This window comes from Ictidomys tridecemlineatus, chromosome 8 (genome assembly GCF_052094955.1).
Source record: "Ictidomys tridecemlineatus isolate mIctTri1 chromosome 8, mIctTri1.hap1, whole genome shotgun sequence".
Classification (NCBI taxonomy): Eukaryota; Metazoa; Chordata; class Mammalia; order Rodentia; family Sciuridae; genus Ictidomys; species Ictidomys tridecemlineatus.
In genome coordinates this window covers 152,547,820-152,555,507 of record NC_135484.1, presented here as the reverse complement: position 1 = coordinate 152,555,507, position 7,688 = coordinate 152,547,820, and positions in this window count along the sequence as shown.

The window sequence follows — 7,688 nt, the reverse complement described above, 5'->3', positions numbered from 1 at the left end:
TTGCAAAACTATAATATGAAGTATAATTTCTAAAAAGTTAGAAAATACACACACACACACACACTGAGGATGAAAGACTCCAGTTAGTTTAACAATTCATAAGATTATTTTTTGACCATAACTACTTTTCCATGTAAAATTCGTTCTTATTTTGCAGGTTTCTCGATGGCTGAGAAACTTGTGTCCTCTCCCTAAGCGGAGGCTGCTGCTGGAGAGTCTGTGTCTGGGCGGGCCACCCTTCTTACCAATGGGTTACGAGGACCACTTTGTCACTTTAAGCCCAAAATGGCTAAGCAGGCCATACAGCTCCTCTGTCTTTCCTTCCCCTTCCTAGGACGCGGCAGAATCGCAAGCTTGAAGGAGCCTGGACCATCTCAACACCAGAGAAAACCACCTGATGACCGTGAGTATCCACAGCGCAGGGCTCACCCCAACGGGAATGCTGGGCTGGGATCCCTGCCACACCTAGCAGTACCCCACGTAAAACTACCACTCATCAGAGACCTGACCACACTCCTTCCCGCCCTGTGCGCTCCATCGTCGCCACACCACCCAATATGGCAGCCAATGGACCCCTGCAGTTGTTGCCGGGGTGAAATGTTTAACTTATTTAACTTTATTTAGGCTAAATCTAAGGAACCAATGCGGCTAATGACTTCCCTAGGGGAAGCCCAGTTCTCAAGTATTAATATTCCAACTTTCAACAGGATAGAAGACCTTGTATGGAGCGAAATCTTGACAAGTTTGACAACAGGAGGTATACATTTGGGCCAATTAATTTGTTTTTCTAAAATTGAAGAGGATCACTAGCAACTATGCCTATCTAGTGTCTCTAAAACCAGGTTTTTCTTTTCTTTTTTTTTTTTTTTTAGAAATGCATCTCAAAGTTCCTTTACGTTTGCTTATCGCTGGGAAGAGGGCAAGAGGTTCCCTGGGAAGACTGGAGACATGTATTTTTCCTACCCAAGATCAACCACTGCCTCTTGAATAAATATTGCTACCTATACTCTCTCCCTCTTGCGTCATCTTCTCAGTGAGATTTCTCAAGCCACCATATCCCACAGAGCTACATGGACACAGATATGCATACTGATGAATACAGGCAGAATGTGAATATCAATTCTCATAGTAACCCCGATGGCCAGAGTCGCTCTCTCCTTCCTATGACATTCCATAATCAATACTCTAGGAGTGCCTTATCATCCCGAGGTATAAACTCGAGGCTCCTCCACTAACTCCCCACAGTGAACACGTTCTGATAGGCCTGTGAATCACATGATTTGCTCTCACTCTGGGCTTCACCCCTGGGCCTAGCTCCCTCCCGGGCCGAGGCGCAGTGCAGTTGAGAGCAAGCCTTCTGCCTGGCCCCGGCCTAGGACGTGGCTCAGTCCCACACTCCAGCAAAGACCTCTCCAGAAAGAACACCAGAGCAAAGCAGATCAAATGCTCTCTAGAGACAACCATAAAATATCAATTTCTGAATCAAAACAGAAACAGAAGCAGTAAATCCTGTTGATTTTAATGCTGTAAAAATGCCTTAATGTATTTTTCCTAGCAATTCAGCAGATGTGGAAAAAGTTAAAGAAATTAGCATTTATCATTGTTTATATAAACATATAACCAACAAATCTGAACAAATACTGTCCAATAGGGGGAAAAAAAACCAGATGAGACCCTTGTCAATTTTTAATTGGCAAAGCAAAAACATCATACTAATAAAACTTAATTAAATCATTAAATATTTAAAATGAAGTTCTAGCGCTAGCTTATTGAATAAATTCCTTTTATGTATTTGCAACTCTATTATAAAGTCTGTATATAAGACAAAATCAAATGTAAGACCAATTTAATGTAGTCAACTCAATCAAAAATTCCATTTCATTTATCCTACCGAAATCTAAATCACCTCAGAATACTATATCACAGTTTACATTTCCCTCACATCAGGAAACACATCATAAATCAGTGCCACAAATACATTGTCCATAAAGTGATCCTACCTTACAAAATAGAACTCATTCATTTTACATGTTTCATTTCATTTCAATAATAATGTGTAATAATATTGTCCAATTTACAATGAATGTCAAATTTCTGGTAGGAGATATAATGGACATTCACTAACTTCATTTTTATATCATTCATTACCAACTATATATACATATGTATGTCTTTAACCTCCTGTAAACAAAGATTTCTTTCATGGCCTGAATAGGAAGGACTTCGATACACACTACTTCCTTTGGTAAAAATGAAATGTGTTCACTTGTCATCACATGATTTGAACGTAATTACTGAGTCCCACTCTATGATATAACACTGCGTATGAATCGAGAAACTAACTTAATGGTATTGGGTCTCTAAAGCAATAATGCCAATAAATAATCAAAGGCATTACAGAAACACAAGTATTTTCCTGAGCAGTTGATCAGAGCAGAAGAGTGAGCACAGTCTGTCTGCAAGCCTGCTAACGTCGCTAGGGCAGAGTTGTCAGCAAGCAGAGTCGTGGCCTTTGCTGAGCCCATGCATAACTCGGAGGAGCTGTCAAGTACTTGGGTTGGAAAGAGGAACCCAAGTACCCAAGTACCCAAGTACCCATGCACCCAAGTACCCAAGTACCCAAGCACCCAAGTACCCAAGTACCCAAGTACCCAAGCACCCAAGTACCCAAGTACCCAAGTACCCAAGCACTCAAGCACTCAAGCACTTCCTGCTCTGCTTTCTGATCTGTGTAGGGTCCCTTCCTCGTCATACAGTTTGTTGCCCAAATCTCAAACTGGATACATTTTTTTCTCCTTCTTCTTACAATCATCCAAATCTGCTGTCCCAGAGACATATCCTGGGACCTGTCCACCCCAGGAGCCTCCACCTGCCCCCTCTGCCCACCCATCTCCAAGCTGTGAGGTGCTTGGTCTGCTTATGAACCTCTTTCCAACTCACCTTCTCCATCTTCTCAAGGCTCAGCACTCTCTTGAGCCCTCGGGAAGGGAAAGCAGGGGAGACCTTCGGGAGGGGGAGGAGGATCTCTTATGGAATCAGAAATCAGTGAAATCATTCTACCAAACACCACTCAGAGCTGCTGCCTCCCCACTAAAATGAACAATGGAAATGCAAGAAAAACTAAGCACAGTTTTCTTTTTCCTCTTAGTGGTAGCAGGCACAGTAGTTAGGCCCAAGACAACAGGTTAGACATCTGGTTTACAACGTGAAAGAATTCATAGTCTGCAAATAATATGTTAGACCAGGCTTCTCTGTCACGTGTTAGGAAAAAAATTTTGCTTTCATATCCCTTCTAAAAATGTGTCTAACTTCCAGCCTCCTTCAAAGTTCAGCATTCCTTAAGAACACAATCCAAAATCATCAACGCGTCATGTAAGTCCCTTCACAATCTGACTGAATTATTTCGTATGCTTCAACACAGTCAATGCCGCAGGAAAATGGTCCATCAGGAGCACTTACTTCAGTCACTATCGGGTCAAGCCCAATTCCTGATGTCTCCAGCCCCCGGACATGTCATCCTAGAATCCACAACTGCGGTCTCTCTGCTGTTTCTGAGACTTCACTTCCAGGAAATAAGGAGACTTGCTCAAGACCCTGAGCCTAAAGTTTTAAACCCAGCAGATCTGCAAACTAAAGATGTATTGCCAGATAAACAGTGAAGGGGAAAGAGGAAAGTCACAAAATAATGAAGATCGGAGTGTGTCATTTCAGAACTTCAAGGACCTGTGTATCCTCCAATAGTATAAGCTAAAAACATTAATTTTAAATGTGCTTTATTATCGATTTCACCTTTAAACATCTACAGTGAGTATTTTTTTTAAATGATGCCATTGGTATCCACACAAATAACATTGTAAGTTTGGTTTTCTTTCTTTCTCTCTTTCTTTCTCTCTTTCTTTCTCTCTTTCTTTCTCTCTTTCTTTCTCTCTTTCTTTCTCTCTTTCTTTCTCTCTTTCTTTCTTTCTTTTCTTCCTTTTTCTCCTGTGTCTAGCATGATATTCTGGTATTGAATAAATGTATTGTCCAAGAATGACCATTTCAACAAGTAGCCATTATAATAAGTTCATTGCCCAAGAATACCACTTCAATAAACAATATTCTCTGATAGAGAGGAGATTTACCAAAGAACCCTCTGGGTCCTTCCTCTGGTCTTTTCATCCAGTAGGTTGAAGCTAATTCCTAAAAGACTTTCCAGAAATGTTCTTCCCATGGAAATGCACTTTTGCAACTGCCCCCCTCAATAGCATTCTCTGTAGTTGAGGGAAGTTCCAACCTAGCATTGCAGGGGGGAGATCCGAGTGGCTTATTGAAGAATAACGCTCAAGGAAGAAGTACCCAAAATGAAGCCACTGAAATATACACTGCTTCTAACATGCATTATCCCACATTTCACAAAACAAATCTGGAAACGTGAATCAGTGGAATTATATGTATCAGAATTCAAAAATAAATAATCTAATGGAAAACTATGTAAATTTACTTCGAACTTCTCTGATGCTATGGGTGTCTTTTATAGCTCACCATGTTGTGTCTAACTAAAAAGAATATTTGACTGGGAGTCAGGTATACCAGGCTTCTGTTTCCTGCAACACTATCCAACGTTAAATAGATATTTAAACTTCTCTGAGCTTCAGTTTCTTCACGTACAGAATCAAGATTTGGGCATCGATCTTATCATATCTACCTCAGTTTGTCGCACTTCATCCTGCATGTGTTTTTGTCCTACACAGATGGTAAACCCCTCGAGAGTTAAGTCTGAGTTCCTTTCATCCCCACAGTGAGCATACAATAATTTTTAACAGTGCTGCTATTTCAGAAATAGCACAGAAGAGTAGAGAAACACAAATTTTACCTTAGGATTCTAGTTCTCTTAAAATGCGAAAGAGTTGTGTGTGAAGTCCAAAATGCTTGTGAAGCACCAAGTCAAATAAATTTAACTCTTTCTCCTGCAACATCATCAGACGTGTCTGTCACAACCATCCCAGAGGGAGTCTCCAGTCAACCTGCAGACGCTCTGCGCCAGGGTGCTCAGCTCTGGTCTTCAGAGACAAGGATGCTAACCACCAAATGTGAGAATAAAACCCCCAAAGCTTCTCTCTGTGTGGTCCTGGCCTCTGCCTGAAAGGTGGATCCGAAAGGCAGCCCCTTTTGTAATCTGAAAGTCAAACTGCTTAGGCATCATCTCAGTTCCAGTCTGTCTCTTTTAATTAAAAGGATCCATACAAACTAGAAAATCATCCTGCAAACAGACCCCGAGGTTGCAATTGCTTTAAACTTTATAATGGAGTTGGTAGACCCTTCCCAATTCAAAAGAAATCAGGGTTTTCAGACTCGAGGGGTCTTACCCAAGTATTCAACTTTAGTTTTGATTGAAATGGTTCTCTCCTCGCACTCAAACACCATGGATTTGTGTGGGATTTCATCACATCGTATAAACACAATGGCAAGCACCACGGGCAGAGACCACTGTGAAGCCAAGCCGCCCCCTCACGAGCACCACTCACCAGAAGGACGCTGCGATGGACAAGCCACTCAGGCCCCCATGGTGGCTGCTCGGCAAGCTGTGGGCACCAGCAGTGTCCATCAAAGGACTGGAGAGCATCCCAGCAGCTGGAGAGTTAATTACATGGGAGTCCCTTATGTGGATGTTTAGGGTCCGTACAAAACCCTTGCAGAGGGTCTCCATGTGAAATTCCAAAAACTCTCCTTCAAATCAAAAATTATCTGTGATCACAAGGAAGATATTCTATGAAGTCTTTTCCAATTTTCCTTGTGAAATTGGATTATCCATTAGGGTATAAAATGCAGTTGTATCCCATGGAGGAAATACTGCACCACAGCGTGAGTGACACCATATAACATGAGCCTAGCCGTGGACTGCTCTCCGCTCCAAGACTGTCATTCCAGGGCCCCAAATCCATTTTGCCTTTTGCTAAGACACAGTGGTATTGTTTGGGAAAAGTTCAAGGTACTATCCAATTTATAATGAAAACCTAGACTGACCACTAGGATTTGGAAAGAGCACTTTCAAAGTCTGCCAGCCTAGAGGCACTCACAGAGCTATGGGAGAAAGGGTGCTGTCCACTGGAGCCCGAGTAACGGTCAGAGCGGGCATCCTGCTGGCTAGGCCTGCAGCCTCCTCCATTCTTCCCGGCCATGACTGCCCCTGAGCACCTCCGGTCGGTTTTCCCCGCAGAGCTCCCAGCATGGTATAAATAAATGAGACCGTTGAGGGGTATGTGGAGCTTTACAGCCCAGACACTAGGTCCATCACCCCAGGAATGTGCCTGGAACCCTGGACATGAGCTTAACCAGCCAGGCTGAAGCCACTTCTGTCCTGACTACTTTTTAAGGCTCTCTCCTGACCCACGCACCTTACAGCCACCTAGGACCAAACTCCTGCCAGTAAGCCACCCGAGTGCACCCCCTCAGCAGTCCTGGGTCTGTCTGCCTCTTTGTCTCATAGTACCTTGGGGCCAGTTCTCACACTGGGACAGATTGTCCCAGGATGATTAGCAGCCTGGTGGTGACTCCAGCCAGGATTTCTAATCTTCTGTTTCCAATGGTGACAGTAAACAGTAAGGAATTTTCCAAGACACCACAGCCTGCAAACCCCTCGCTTCTGCCTCCATCCACAGGGGCTGTCCACTGAGAATGCGTTGATAGTGGCTGTCACCAGGGGAGAAACAAATGACTTTATTGCTCCAGTTACCCTTCTCCCTATCAACTCACACACCCACCTTGCTCTTTGACTTCTTTATTGTCAGATTAGCACAAGTAGCAGAACTGGTTCAAAAACAAAGTTGTCTATTGCTGGTAGCACCTGTTTAATATCATGAGTAAATTCATTTTGCTACTAAATAGGATCAACAAGATATACAGATACACAGATCAAAGTTTATTCCAGGCAAGAGGGATGTGCAATTTTAACTCACCAAAGGAGAGTATCATTTAAGAACTTACTTACGAAACTCTTGATGTATCAAGAGTCTCTGCGCAGAGTGGTACATGCTGCATTTTTATTTATTTGACAATAAACAGTGATTCTTGAGTTCTTAGTGAAAACACCACTCCCGGTGTGTTTCTCCCCACAAAGGGTAATTCCTTTTAGTTCTCTATTTGCAAAAGGCCTAAATCAGTAAAAGAAACAACTCTTTCAAAGTTACTTTTGTTTGGAGCACCTCATAGATGGAAGTGCAGTATTCCATTGCTAATACTCAAGGCCAACTTGATCTTTACCGTGAAACTTTAACAGAATTTTCTTCCACGTTCACGAGCCATTTGAATCTTTGCTGTAATTACCCAAATGCCTGTCTCTGCAGCCGTGGTAAATCACAGGCATTGGGGAGAGACTGAAGACAGCCCTAAGCTCACGCATGTTTACCAACTTAATTAGGCCATAACTAGCCAGTTACATAAGCAAACAAAGGGGGGTGGCGTGGTGGAGCCGAACATTCTCGACTCTCAGCAAACAGACCTTCAGAGACCGTCACTGTTACTATTACACAAAAGACCCCGCCTGTGTGGCATCACAGCTGCCTGAATTAATTTTCCACAGGAATGTCCATGGAAAGTTACACAACCTATACAGAGAACTGAGGGGGGAGAGCAGAAACTCCATTAATATTCAAACTGTGCTGGAAAACAAAACTCTCCTCAACTACTGATTCTCAAACCTCCCCCTGTAA